Source organism: Ambystoma mexicanum, chromosome 3p (assembly GCF_040938575.1).
Source record: "Ambystoma mexicanum isolate Mex_15411 chromosome 3p, UKY_AmexF1_1, whole genome shotgun sequence".
Taxonomy (NCBI): domain Eukaryota; kingdom Metazoa; phylum Chordata; class Amphibia; order Caudata; family Ambystomatidae; genus Ambystoma; species Ambystoma mexicanum.
This window is the reverse complement of record NC_090925.1, coordinates 520,443,911-520,459,860: the sequence shown is the minus strand read 5'-3', so window position 1 is coordinate 520,459,860 and position 15,950 is coordinate 520,443,911.

Sequence of the window (15,950 nt, the reverse complement as noted above, 5' to 3'; positions counted from 1 at the left end):
GCAGCCGGGGACTGGGCTGAGGCCCCGGCGCCTGCTCGCGTGTAGGCGCGGCCCCCCCGGGCCGGGCGATCGGGGGCTGCCTGAGCTGCTCAGAGGCGGCGGGATACTCGTTCATGGGCCTGTGAACCCACCATCCACACAGCGACATATCCGGCCTGTGGCGGCCGCTGCGGTGAAAGGGATTGGCGCCCTTACCCCACCGAGGAGCAAGCTACACTGCCCCCCCCTGGGGTGCACCTGTGCCGAACTGCCACACATCCCTCGGCGGTGTGGACTGCATCATTAACCCTTGGCCGACTGCGGCTCCACGGCCCCGGTGGCCCCAGCCCTGCGCCGAGGAACATACGGGTCTAGCCACCCTAAAGGCTGTAAGGTGGGTGCTGGCGACCGTTCTACGCCCTGCTGGGGGTTCTCCATCTACCCCGTTACTGGTATTGCGCCCAGTGTATCGAGATATGACCCAAGGGTGACTGCCTAAACATAAACCTGCTCCGCTTCCCCCCAACTCTCTGCGCCCACTCGCCGTGTCTTACTATCCTATCACTTTCATGGCCACCTGGAGGCGCCACGTCTGATTAAAACCCACATACTCAAGTGCTGGGTATCTCCCACTCGGATCTGCTGGTTCCGGGGGGCTCCAGAGGGGGGAAGGCATCCCAATATCTAAACGCACGTAGCTGTGGACAGTTTCACCCATTTAGCCCTGGGGGGGACACTCTGCCTGCGGGCCGGGCATACTCCTAGCGACACAAATCACACAGGGCTCGCCTGTCCTCCCCTGGCTCTCTCCACCTGCGGCGTTGGTGGCCGTGGCGGGGCCTCGGCGTGATTCAACACAGAGCGGACCGACCCAGGCCCCCTCCACCATCTATATCGGCGTGCTGGCCCTGACTCTTCCCCAGAAGAATGTCTAACAGATCGCGGGCCACCAGCAAAGCCGGGGCTATGGACAAGTTCGCCAGGGCAACACCCAGGGGTGACCAGGCATCATCTTCTACAACCCAGGAGGAGGGCGACCTTCTCCCGGCCCCCCCGCAGCCAGACCTGGCCACTATGATGGAATCCATGGCTAAAAACTTTGCAGCATTTCATGAAAAACTTGATGATATTAACGCGAATGTGGCATCATTAAGGGCTAAGCTTGACCAGCACGGGACTAGGATTACGGAAGTAGAGCAGAGGACTAGCACCACTGAAGACAACGTGCATGTCCTGCAAAACACAGTGTCAGAACTCGTCCGTGACATGAAACAGGTCAAATCTAAATGCGATGACCTCGAATCGAGGTCGCGGAGAAATAACATTTGCATAATTGGGGTCCCCGAAACTGCACTCAAAGGGCGAATGGAAATAGCGGTGGAAAAACTCATCAGAGATCTCCTGGATGACCCTGAGCTCTCACCATTCTTCACGGTCGAAAGAGCTCACCGCTCCCTGGCACCTCGACCGCGCCCAGGGGACTTCCCCAGACCTATCATAGCAAAACTGCTCAGCTACAAGGACAGGGATCATACACTCCGCCTGGCCAGGGAGAAGGGGGAATTAAGGATGGATTCACAAGTAATCAGGATCTTCCCGGACTTTTCAGTGGGTGTGCAAATGGAGAGACGCAGATTCACTGGGGTGAAGAAAATGCTGCGCGATAGGAAGATTGAATATGCTATGCTTTTCCCCGCACGCCTAAAATTCACTCATCGTAACAAGCTCTACTTCTTCACGGTCCCGGACGAGGCTGTAAAGTTCATCGAGGCACAGATTCCACTGGCAGAACCACCTGAGGGCCAGATGGACAACGACTAGATCTGGTCACTGTCCTCTCCTTATGAGTCAGTCTTGATATCCGCTAATACATGCATCCTTGTCCTGTAACCTCACTTATGTTAGCCGAACTTCTGATCATGTTGTTTATTCAAGATTCGTATCAATACTGGTGGGCGGAACGGCAGCGGTGGCCCCCACTGCAGCTGCAATTCCTGTAGAATTTAAATGTTTGTGTCCTCGCCCCGGTTGGGCTTTTTCTCACACACTGCCAAGTTGGGGATGGCATTCAATAGTTCACTTTTGGGGTGGGTATTCACACACTGCTAGTTGGAACAGGGCGGTGGGGGTGGGGGTGGGAAAGTTGGGGTAGGTTTCACTCAAAATGGCACGGGGGTTAAGGCGGGCTACACACGATGGCAGCGGGGCAGCATGGCAGCACTCATGGCATTTCTCAAGGGGGATGCCTTTGCTTGGGATGACCCGTAGGCTGCCTACATGGCGATTAAAATGATGTCATGGAATGTACGTGGCCTGACAAATTTCACGAAAGCTCGTAGGATTGCGGCCTACGCACAACGACACGGGGTCAAGGTTCTCCTACTACAAGAAACACACGCCCTTAAACACCTATCGGCGAACATCGCACAAACCTGGGGTCTCAACAGATATTTCACCCAATACTCCACCCAAGCTAGAGGGGTCCTGACTCTCATTCACAAATCTATCCACTTTACTCTCCACTCATCGCATATTGACGCAGAAGGCAGATATGTGATCCTGCATTGCACCCTGGCCCATGAGGAATGCTTACTGGTCAACGTGTACGCGCCCAACATTGACTCCCCCGAGTTCTTTGACGGAGTGGCGGACATACTCATGAGATACATAGATGTCCCCATAATATGGGGGGGTGACATGAACCTAACACTGGACAGTTTACTAGACAGGACGACGACCAGTCGCAGACCCACACCACGAGCGACCAAACGTCTCCTCCTACATATGGATTCTCTCAATTTACATGATGTATGGAGGACGCTTCACCCCCACGACAGAGACTACACTTTCTACTCCACTGTGCATGACAGCTCCTCGAGAATAGACCTGTTTCTACTCTCTGGCAGACTGGTTGGGAAGGTCGCAGATGTCACGATACTTGCACGCACGCTATCTGATCATTCCCCTGTACTCCTACAGATTCAACTCGGTAACGCAGTGCCGCCAAGACCCCACTGGCGCTTCAAATCCACCGCCCTATCAGACATCGTCTTTAAAGCGGAGATCCTAGCCGATATAACTACATTCTTTGAAAACAACAACACAACCGATACACCCGTAGGTATTCGGTGGGAGGCGTTCAAGGTTTATATTAGGGGGATGTGCATCTCCAGAGAAGCTGGGGTCCTGAAGGCTATAAGGCAGGCCTTAACCAACTCGGAAACCAAACTTAAAGCACTTGAACAGGAATATTTGACCACTCAGTCCCCGACGATCCTAGCTGCAATCAGATCAGAGTTGGAAAAGTTTGAGTCACACGCTATGAGGGAGGTACAATACCACACACGCCCTGTCGCGGCCCGCAGATATGGGGAAGGGGATAGACCGGGTAGAACCCTGGCCAGACTAGTGCGTGCTGAGACTGGTGGGACCCGCATTGACAGCATCATAGATGGCAGTGGAGTGAGGCACTGGTCAGATCAGTCCATACTAGACACTTTCACTAGCTTCTACGCCAATCTGTATGGTCCCCAACCAGAACACTCTGCCCAAGACCTGGACGATCTCCTTGAGAGCATCCCTATGACTCTTATCTCCCAAGACACCCAGGAAATATTAGACGCCCCATTTACCCTGGAGGAGATAGTTCAGGTGATATCGACCCTTCCCAAAAACAAGGCGCCTGGCCCGGATGGGCTCACTTCTGAGTTCTACCAGGAACATGTGGCGATATTAGCGCCTGTGCTACACGGGGTCTGGGCCGAGTCGCTTAGTATGAATTGTCTCCCCCTCTCCATTAGAGAAGCTTTAATAACTGTCCTCCCCAAACCTGGAAAACCCCCAGACGAATGTGGGTCTTACAGACCCCTATCCCTTATTAATACCGACACGAAAATAATTGCTAACAGATTTCTCCCCTTCATGTCCCATATGATCCATGAGGACCAGTGCGGCTTCATCCCGTGTAGATCCACCTCGCTGAACATCCGTCGCCTATTCAACGTGATGTCCAGAATTGACCCAGGCGCGGACGCGGTGGCGGTAACGCTGGATGCCCAAAAGGCTTTTGATATGGTCTCCTGGCAATATCTGTGGGCCGTGCTGGAGAAAATGGGTGTGGGTCCAAAAATGACCTCTTACATAAAACTGCTATACACAGACCCAGGCGCTAGAGTTCTTGTAAACTCGGTCCCCTCCTCCCCCTTTACGCTACACAGAGGCACTCGCCAGGGATGCCCATTCTCTCCCCTCCTTTTTGCGTTCGCCATAGAACCCATGGCTGATCATATACGGGCTCGGCACAGCAAGAAAGGCATACGATTGAAGGATGCACCAGAGATCATCTCTCTATATGCAGACGACGTGCTCCTGTATGTCAGGAATCCTTCCACATATCTAGACCCGATCATCCGTGATATCACTAAGATAGGTACGTTCTCAGGTTTCACAATCAACTACTCTAAGTCCGAAATTTTCCCTCTTACTGTGGCAACCCAACGACCGTCTTGTGAGTACCCTCTACGTTGGTCCCCGGGTGGGGTTAGGTATCTCGGGGTACAAATATCACTAGCCAAGGCCTCCCTACTGACAGATAACTATGAGGCAGTGGCCCACCTAGTCTTCTCCAGGTTCTCCAAATGGCGCAACCTACCTCTATCACTAGCGGGCAGACTCTCTCTGATAAAGATGGTAGTGGTCCCCAAACTCCTGTACGTCTTTGCTAACGTGCCGATCTGGCCTGGGATCCAATACTTCAAAAAGCTCCACTCGGAGTGCGCACATTTTCTCTGGTTCCCAGGCTCGGTCCGCAAGAAGTGGCAACACATGACGCTGCCCTACGACAAAGGGGGTTTCACGGCCCCAGACCTTCGCCTGTACTGGAATGCGGCACAGGCCCACCATGCCTCCCATTGGTACACGCTCCAGAACCCGCCCATACACGTAAAACTTGAGAAACTAGCGGGAAATGGAACTAATATTATGTCGCTGCTACTGAACCGGGCATTCCAAACAGATGCTCATGCGGACCCGGTGGCCGCTACACTTAGGGCCTGGAGGAGCATCCTAGGCTCTGACCAGGAACAGCGCCCATACTACAAGTGGCTTCCCCTGTGGCAGTTCCCCGGACTCCCCCCCACACACGATCCAAATCTCATACGCTGCTGGGAAAACCTGGGATACCACGCTCTTACTGACCTCTTCCCCGATGGTGTTTTTATCACCCCCCAAACATGGCGCCCTGATCACTCCAATTCTCCACTCGAAATGCTGCAATATTATAGGCTTAGAGCTGCAGTGCGGTCGATGTGGCCCTCATTCCCTATTGAACCCCCAGACTCTCCTGAAATACATTATATAGCAAATTCCGGAGGTGCCAAAAGCATAATTTCTAATTTGTACAAGATGCAACTGAATAACACTGCGGACAACTCCCTTAAACCGCGTGAGGCCTGGGCTAGGGAACTCGAAGTTGAAATCACAGACGAGCTCTGGGGCATAATGTGCACACACACACGAAGGGTCTCCCTAAGCGCCAGATTCCGCTGCATACAATTTAAGCTACTTAATAGGCTCTATTACACACCGTATAGAGTGGCGTCATTCACAGGCACCCGGACCCCTGTGTGCCCCAAATGCAAATCCGGTGAGGCAGACCATGTACACATGTTCTGGGCTTGCCCCGCCCTCAACACATTCTGGACGGCCGTAACAGAGGCCCTCTCCGAAACAGTTGGTTCTCCGGTAACTATGGAGCCACTTGCCATACTATTTGGTACATGGGAGGATGAGAATGTAAGGAAAATGGCAAAATTTGTAAATGTAAGTATTATGGTGGCCAAAAGATGCATTTTGCAATGTTGGAAGCGCCACAATCCTCCCACTTTTACGATGTGGCTGAAAGCCCTTACCTGGACACAGATGTGCGAAGAGGAATATATTGGTTCACTACCTCCGACATCTCGACCCAAAAACGTATGGTCGGAATTTTGCAGCTATTTAAATGGCAGAGATGAGGTGGAACTGTCCTCATCTCTCCCACCAGGACAGCCCGACATGCCACGGGTGATCTAGCTTCTTCTATTGGTTTTATGCTTTCCCTTTGGGCTTCTCAGCGCCTCCCCCGCGATATCAGTTGCCATCAGCTTGTGATGTATAACCTGATCATGATGTGGTGCCGAATGTTCGGCTGTGTTGTCAGCCCGTTGCTATGTACTTTGAACTGTGCCTGTCTTGACCTTTGTGCCAATAAATAAAAGTTTAAAAAAAAGAAAACCAAAGTCTGGGTAGTGGTTCAGATGAGCCTATCTCCTCAGCAAATGAAACCAACAGTAAGGAGGTTAATATGAATCAAAGTCTTGATAGTATTGTTGTAGAGTCAGATAAGGAAAGTGAGGCCAATGTAACTGCCCCCACTGGCCCTCTGCCTGCTCTGCCACCTCAAGGTGTCTCTACTGGACCTTTGTCAGGTCCCACATTAAGTCCTGCATTCATTGAACTAGAAAAAATGAGACTTGAATTAGAGTTCAAAAGAATTAGTGCCCAATCTGAACAAAAGCACCAAGAACTAAGGCTCAGAGAAATGGAGCTCAAACATGAGCTAGAGATGAAGAAATTGTCTGTGGAAAATGCTTCTCTCCCCGGATCATCTAGGAGTTCCAGTCCCAAAAGACCCTAGATGCCTAAAGAGATTGTGGGTATGTATGAACCTAAGTTGGATGTGTTGGATTGGTTGGCTATGTTTGAGTATAATCATGGGCTCTATGGACATCACAGGGTATCAGTTGCTTCCTTGGTTGTTCTCTAGGCTCCCCCCTGTTGCATCTGATGTGGTAATGGAGTTGGGGGAGGTGGATAGAATGGACTATGAATGTGTGAAGCTAGCTTTAATAGCTAGATTTGGGAAGACCCCTTCCCAGTACCTTAAGAGGTTTAGGACCCTCAAAAAGCATGATGGGACCCCTTGGGCTACCTGGGTGAGTGAAAGTTCGAAGAACTTAGAGGGATGTATTAAGGGTTACAGAGTGAACACTTATGAGGGAATGAGAACAAGTTACTTACTAACTATAACGTTCTTTTGACTGGATGTTTCTCCCACGTATTCCTCATCTTATGATAAATCGTTATCTCCAGCTTCGCTGCTTCGAAAAAAAAAATAATTCTCGGCAGAGGGCGCTGTGCTCGAGGTCATGGCGTTGATTGTCCCTCGACGGGCTCCGTACTCTGTCGAAGTCACCGATGGTATAAATAGCTCGAGCCGAGCCCGTTGCTTCAGTTCTGTTTTTTCGATGAACATATAGGAGGAACACCCAGGCGTGCCCCATGACAGATACATTCTTCGTGAGAGGAAACTGTAAGAAAACAAACTGTGCTGCGGGGTAGGATGGGAGGGTCGATGAGGAATACGTGGGAGGAACATCCAGTCGAAAGAATGTTACAGTTGGTAAGTAACTTGTTCTTCGAATGGATTGTGTCCTCCCACGTATTCCTCATCTTATGATAGACTCCCATAGCAGTGGCAATTTTGAAGGTGGGAGTACCAATTACAGTTTTCATGGACAGAATGCAGAACTGCCTTGGCAAATAATAATAACCCCATATTGGAGGAGGCAGTATCCAAGCAGTAATGCTTGATAAAAGTATGCATTGATTTCCATCTGCTGCCGGAACTCCCCTCTTTAGAGCCACAGAAGTAGCCATTCCCCTCGTAGAATGGGCTTGAAGCCCATCTGGTGGGTCTTTTCCTGCCAATCTGTAGCATTCAATTATGGCCAAAATGATCCAGCGGGATATGGTCTGTTTTGTTACTGATGAGCCCAGTTTATGACCAGTATAACCCACAAACAGTTGGTCATCTTGTCGTAATTTAGACATCCTCGAGATGTAAAAACTAAGAGCCCTCTTGGGATCTAGTCTATGCAGTCTCTCGTCTTCCTTGCCCAAATGAGGAGGAGGATAAAATGTTGGTAATATTATTTTTTGCGACAAATGGAAGTCTGAAACTACCTTTGGTAAAAAGGAAGGTTTAACTTTAAGGACTACCTTATCCTTATAAAAAACAGTATATGGTGGTTTGCATGAGAGAGCCTGAAGTTCACTAACCCTGCGGGCTGATGATAGGGCCACAAGAAGGACAATTTTTAGTGCTAAAAGCCTCAATGGACAGGAGTGCAGAGGCTCAAAAGGTATGCAAGTCAAGAATTGTAGTACTAAATTTAAATCCCAAGATGGGACATGAAAAGGTACTGGAGGGTATGCGTTTTTTAAGCCCTTTTAAGAATTGAATTATTAATGGTATTTTGAAATATGAAACCTCTTCCGAGGTGCGCTTGAAAATGGACAGCGCAGCAAGGTATCCTTTGATTGTTCCTATCTGGAGCCCCAGATTAGCTAAATGTAAAAGAAAAGAGAGCACTACTGGAGTGCCACATTGAAAAGGGTCCACATCCTTATCTTTGCACCATTTACTAAACCAGTTCCAGCGACATCGGTACAAAGATTTTGTTGCTGGCCTTCTGGTCGAAAGTAAAACTTCCATTACGTCATCCAGAAGATCCCAATCCTTGTATCTCAACCTCTCAGAAACCATGCGTGAAGGTTGAGTGTCTTGACCTCTGGATGGAGAACCCGACCTTCCTCTTGCGAGAGAAGATCCTCTCTTTGCGGAAGACGTATTGGAGGGCAGATGGACATGTCTAGAAGGTCCGGGTACCACGTCCTCCTGGCCCAATCCGGGGCAATTAGGATCATGGTTTTCCTGAACTTTCTCAACCTCCCGATTACTTGAGGAATCACGGGGACTGGGGGAAACGCACACAGTAGTGGAAACTTCCACTCCACTACGAATGCGTCTCCCAGAGCTCCTCTTTGAGGAAATTCCCTTGACCAGAACTGATCGCACTTCCTGTTGATCGCGGTGGCGAACAGATCCACTTGAGGGGTTCCCCAAAGGGCAAAGATCTCCAGAAGGACTTCCTGAGCCAGCTCCCACTCGTGAGAGACAGTGCTCTGCCTGTTCAGAGCGTCTGCCGCCGTGTTCTTCTCTCCGGCTAGGTGAATTGCCGATAGAGAGATTCCTTCTCGTATTGCCCAGAACCATAGCTGCATTGCCTCTCTGCACAGCGGTAGTGACCCTACTCCTCCTCTTTTGTTGAGGTAGTACATGGCCACCGTGTTGTCCGTCATTATCAGGACATTCTTTCCCTGTATCGAGGACAGAAAGGACTTCAGCGCTAGTCTGATTGCCCTCAGCTCCAAAAGGTTGATGTGTAGTTTGGACTCCGATGGAGACCAATGACCGCTGAATGTCAGATCGTTGGTGTGTGCTCCCCACCCCGTGAGTGAGGCGTCCGTCACTACTGTTATCTCCGGCCATGGTTGCCAAAAAGATTCTCCCTTGAGAATGTTGTTGTTGCAAGCCCACCATAGAAGATCCTGAGCAACTGCGCTCGGGACTTGCCAAAGATCCCACATGTTCCCTGAGAACTGGGACCACTGAGTTCTGAGTGCCCATTGAAGGGATCTCATTCTCAACCTGGCCTCTGGTACTAGGAAAATGCCGGAAGCCATGAGGACGAGCAACCTGAGAAAATCGAAGGCCGGTAGACGTTGGGCATTCTGGAACTTCGTTACCATCTGCTGGATGTGGAGAGCTCTCACTTCGGGAGGCGAGGCTTTTCCCGAGGAAGTATCCAAGTCTGCTCCGATAAACGGGAGCTTTTGGGGTGGTATCATATGGGACTTCTTGAAATTGAGGGAGAAGCCCAATTTGTGGAGGAAGTGGCAAGTGATCGAAAGATGTTCCTGAGCTTGTTTTGGAGAACTTGCTCTGATCAACCAGTCGTCCAGGTAGGGGTAGATGTGAATACCCCCTCTCCTGAGACTCGCTGCCACAAGTGCCAACAGTTTGGTGAAAACCCTCGGGCGGAGGTCAACCCGAATGGCAGAACACAAAACTGATAATGAGAGTTGCCAATCGCAAACCTCAGGTACTTTCTGTGCTTTGGAAGGATTGGCACATGAAAGTAAGCATCCTGAGGGTCAAATGATACCAACCAATCTTGGAGTTGGAGAGCCTGAAGGATCTGAGAAAGAGTGACCATCTTGAACTTGTCCTTTCTGAGGAACTTGTTCAAGTTTCTTAAATCCAAGATGGGTCTCAGTCCTCCGTCCTTTTTTGGGATGAGAAAATATGGGGAGTACCAACCCCTGTTCCTCTCCGCTACAGGTACCTGTTCTATGGCACCTTTGTCTAGCAGGGTAAAAAATTCCTGCTACAGGAGCGGGTCTGGAGTCTTTACGGAGTTGGCTCCCGGTGGATGATTCTGAGGCCTTTTGTGGAAGGGGAGACAGCAACCTTGAGCTACTGTTTCCAGTGCCCAAGCATCTGAGGTAATGCCCCGCCATTCCTTCAGATGCTGAGAGATCCTGCCTCCCACTGGTGTTTTGTGCAACAAGGTCTCAGAGGGATTTGGAGGCGGCTGCAGGAGTGGCTGAGGGTACAGATGCCGCTCCTGAGGCTGATTTTACACCTCTTCTTCGTGATCCACGAGGGAAGATTCTTTTGCCCCTTTGAGAAGCCTGTCCTCTTCCTCTACCAAATGAGGAGTAGTAACGAAAAGAACGACCCCTCCAGGAAGATGAGCCGGAATAGGGTTTTAGAGGCTGGCGCATGGAGGCACTAAGCGATTTAGCTGCCGCTTTCGAGGTCTGAAGTTTTTCTAGGCTTTCATCAGCCTTACTGCCAAACAGCCTCGAGTCATCAAAGGGCATGTTGAGGAGTCTGGCTTGCACGTCTGGTGCAAACCCTGACTTCCTCAACCACGCAAATCTGCGAAGCACAATGCTTGCAGCCATGGATCTGCTGATACTATCAGCAGTATCCACTCCAGACTGGAGACATTCCCCCATTGCCTCCTTCCCGTCTGACTATATTCAGGAAGCCTTCCCTTTCCTCGCCTTCTGGAATATGCTCAGCCGCCGCCGAAATACAGTCCCACAGGGTATGGGTAAGCCTGGCCAGGGTACAGGTGACATTTGTCGATTTAAGGGCCATACTGCCTGAAGTGAAAACTTTACGTGCCCAGGCATCAACTTTTTTATCCTCTCTATCTGGAGGGATAGTGGGATATGCAGTTTGCTTTGATGTGGATGCTGCCTGGATAACTAGAATTTCTGGAGTCGGATGCCTGTTTAAGTATTCAGGATCCGTACCAGCTGGTCTGTATTTCTTGGGGAAATTACTATCTGCAGCAGCAATGCTCTCAGGCTTTTCCCAGTGTTTCTCCACCCTCCTCTGAAGAGCCCTGTGAAAGGGGAGAACTGGATCTTTGAGGACCTCTGACAATAATATCCGTCATGTCATCTTGTTCAAAAATGGGTGAAGTGTTACCCCCATCCCATATACTCAATTACTCTGGTCATAAGACTCCTGTACCCTGAGTCTGCATGTTCTGCAGGATCACTTCTGGCAAAGTCTAATTCTGGGGAGGTGTCAATTCCACTGGCAGAATGTAGAGTGTCACTCAGGTCTCTCATTTTGGACTCTTGATCAATGAGTTCCTCAGGAACTTGTTTTGTGCCATATGAAACTCCAAAAGGGAGTGACTTCCTCTTCCTCCGAGCCAGATTCCTCATAAATTGAGGACCTGGGCAGCGGAGTAAATCTTCTTTCTTCCTCTACCATACGCGTCAAAGGAATGGAAAAATCCTTCGAAGTTGTCGAAGGAATCTTCGATGACTTCGAAGATGACTTCAATACAGGCGTCGAGGTTATTTTTGGTTTCGATGCCGAAACGGTTGACGCCGATGGCGTCGATGGAGTCGTCAAAGCCTTCGACAACTTATGTCTTTTATATCGCACCCCAGAGCTGCTCGACTCTCGAAGAGTCCTCGACTACTTGTCGTCGACTCGAGTTTTTCGAGTATCCTCGACACTACCAGTTTTTACAAAGGTAGTCTTAGACTTCCCTTTGTCGTCCAATGGAGCAACCTTAGGTGTATGGCTCTTCCGAGGTTCATTCGAGGGGGTCGGCGCCGCATTCTCGAATACCTCCATCTTTTTACGAAATTCTTCCCATTTTCTGGGAGAATCCGATTTTGTAGGACATCGAATTTCTTCGGTCGACTCGGAAGATGATGATGAGGGAGATCTATGTCTCCTCTTCATTTTTTTGGACAAGGAAGAAGAGTGTCTCGATCTACTCTACCTTTTTTCCAAAGCAGCGAACCTGGAGGTAACGATTTATCATAAGATGAGGAATACGTGGGAGGACACAATCCATTCGAAATCTTGTTATGTTGGAGACAATTTATGATGCCTGCTCTCCTGAGCTCAGACAGCACTTGGCTGATTTAAAGAAAATATATTCCAAGAAGCTAGCTGAGGCGCTGACTTGTGGGTTGCCAACAGGGCTACTCACAAGGATTCAGGGGTCCCTCAGAAAAAGGATGAGGGAAAGCAGCCACCAAAAGGGAATCAAGAGACTTCTAATACCTCCCATACCAAAGAAGGCCCCAAACCACAAAATAACCAGGGTAAGCCCCAAGGGAAACCAAATAGGGCTAGTGAGTCCTCTGGTGTTCAACCAGAAAGAGGTCAGCAGAAGCCCCCCTTCCAGAGAGCATTTGGAACATGCTATCTCTGTGGGGCAACTGACCATATCAAAGGAGATCCCAGATGTAAGGGTAAACCTGCAGGGATCAGCACAGTCTCCTTAGCCTTCACTCCTGAGGAGGAAGTACAAGTGGCTAGTGCTCACTTTGAAGTCTTCAAGCAACTGTATCCTTAGAGACCATGGGTCTGGTTAGCCAACAGAATAAGGGTGTGTATGACTCCCTACCAGAAAAGTCTAAAATATATTACATGGACAGTGTTCTTGTCAATGGCCAGGATACTCCTGCCAGGAGAGACACTGGGGCCAGCAGAACAGTAGTGGATGAAAGCTTTTTCAAACCTGAGGATGTTGCTGTCATGATGTCTACCCCCGGGGACCCAGACCAAGTCCAGCAACCCCGGAAGCAGGCATCAAGTTATCCCAAGCAAGCCCAACAACCCCTGCTAGGGGCTATTTGGGTACAGTCCTGGCGTCTATGGCGCCAGGCTCATATGGAGAGTCAGTTCTGGCGCCATAGGTGCCAGGCTCATAGATTAAAACTTACCTGATGCAGACCATGCTGCAAACTTACCTGATGCAGACCATGCTGCAAGAGCTCCAAGCCAAAAGAGGCTTGGAAGGGACTACTTTACCTAGGGAGTATTTTTTACTCGGGTGGGGCTGGGGAGGAATACTTACCTGGGACTACTTTGGAGGCTATTAAACCACGCCCGAAGAGCAGCACACGCTTCGCGTTATTCTGCATCCAGCAGCGTAATGCTGACCGTGCCTGCAAGTCTGCATCCAGTCTTCTGCCACGCCCGCCTCGAGTCTGGAGCTCCTAGAAAAAGGGAGAAAGAAGGAGAAAAGGTCAGAACAAGAGCAATACCTTTAATCCTTACCTGAATTCCCGATCCATCGCACATTCGAGCTGGAAGAAAGAAGTTATTCGATACGCGTCGCCTCGCCTGCTGCAGCGCCGCGCTGAACTCACCGGCCTTCGCAGCATCTTCACATTTCACCGCATCCACCTGCATGTTCCCGCCGCACTCCGGCACCTAAGGGGAAGACAAGAACAGCAAGGTGAGCCAAGGGAATACACAGAGGTAATATTAGTTACCCCCCATAGACTTACCTGATTTTACCACCGGGGGTACTATTCCTCTTCACGGATCAGCGCAGCTTCCACTTCATCTTCGCCGAACCCCGGCCCCGAAGGGGAAACAAAAGGACAGCAAAGTGAAACAAAGGGCAAACAAGGGGAAACCTCCTCACCACACTAGACTTACCTGATTTTACCGCCGGAGGAATTATTCCCAGAGACTTCATACTTTCTCTCAGCGTCTGAATAAGGGAGAAAGCAACAGGTTACATATTGGCATTATTTTATCGAACTGTGTTGGATAATACAAATCCTTACCTGAATATTACCGGTTGCCACGAGGAACTCTTCGCTAGGGTCAAGCTGCAACCTGCAAGGAATCGGACAAGAGTGAAAGTCAGACATTTGAACTCTTACAAACTACATACTTATGGCATCTTGCCGGGAATCTCAGAGTCAATATTGTTCTGGAACTCATCAATTCCTTCGAGCCAGTGCAGCAACTGGTTATCTACGCGCCCCTGCGCTGTATGCAGGATGGAGAGCTCATCTTTCCAAACCATCAGAAGAATATTCCTACGGGCCAAGCAAACGAAGCTAGGTGGGCCAGTCCAGTCCGTCATCTTGGCACTACGCATCACATTGGTGGAGACCGCAGCTTTCCAGTTCAGATAGACGCCCTTGTGGGAGCCAGGTGAGCGTAACAGTTGCTAAGGCACCCAAAGGCCCCACTAGAAATTCTGGAGGCCCTGTCCAGATGGTTCCTATTCTACCAGCCCTCATTCAGTGTAATAACATGACAGTGAGGATTCCTGTCAGTGTTCAGACTTAGGTGCCTGGGAGAGTCCTGTTGGGGAATGATCTAAAAACTCTAGGAGTAGTATCCAGTAACCCCAGGCCTCCCAGTATGGAGAAGCAGGACCTAACCAAATTGGCTAGAGAGGCCACCTTAAGGGACCCCTTTGAGCCTGTGGGAACCTCTACAGAGAACCCCACTACAAGCCCTATTGTTAGTAAGTTGACCTCTGACCCAGGCAAATTTCAGGCTAGTATGTTAGGGAAAGGGGAGCCTGAACCAAGCTCCATCATTGTTCCCCCAGTTTTAGAGTCTCTGACTCCCCCTACTTCTGAGGAAGAGGTGGCTAGACAAACTGGACCCCTCTCTAGGCCTAGGAGAACAGGTAATTCTCAGTGCTAGTGGAAAACCAGAAAAGAGAAGTAAAGGGCAAGAACCTTCAGACTCTTGGACCTTCTACTGAAGACTCCAACCCAAATCCTAGTATTGGGAGTGAAGCTCCTAAAGTAGGTAAGGATAGATCTAAGAGGAATGGGAAGCAGGTACATTGCCTAACCCCAACCCCTCCAACCAAGAGGCCTGAGCTCCAACCTGCTCCCAACAGAGAGGTGGTGAGGAACCCTGGAGGCCCCTCTAGATCTAAGGGAATCCTTTATAAGGACCCCTTGAAAAAGTCTTACACAGGTTCCGAAGTTGTAACAACTTCTGAGGGACTGGTCAACCAGATACCCTATAGATTTAAAAAGGAAGATGTTCCTCAAAGGGTTTGTAGGTCATATAGCGTACAAAGGAAAACCTTTGATTTTTCCATTGAACACAGGTCAAGGTGTCACCACCAAAATGCTGATGGTCTCTCTAGGATGTTTGTAACCGACTAGAGGTATGAGATTCATCCAGGAGTGGATTCAATCCTCCTGTCCCTTAGTCTGGGGGGGTGGGGGGGCGAGTGTTAGGGAGAATTCTCTTATAAGGCTAATTTCCCAAATCTAGTGAGTCCCCCAGCAACTTTGCTGGATTTTTGGGGTTTGTTTTTTTCTCCTGCTAAGAGTGAGACTCTTTTCCTCCCACTCTTAGGCATGATTTGAGGTATATCTTTGACTTGTTGTGTGCTTATGGGCTATGGGGTCTTTTACTCCATAGGGTATCATCTGTTTTAGTGTATGTGTTACACAGCACCCTCAGTGCAGTAACACAGGGGTGTCATAGTGACCCCCAAACATAGACTCCATACCCTGGGACTGACTACTGTCTCCCAGGGCATATAAAGTCACCATTGACTTTACTAGTCCAAAATTGTGAACAGAACCAGTACAAACCATCATATTGTGGAAGTACTGGAAGGGGTTAATTCGATTGCCCCTGGGTCTGTTTCCAAGGGGGCACTATCCAGTCCCCCCTTGTCGAGTTTCTGGCTGGTGGCAGTGGTTACCACGCAAAATATTCCACAGGAATATTTCTTATGGGATTTTCCCATTGATTT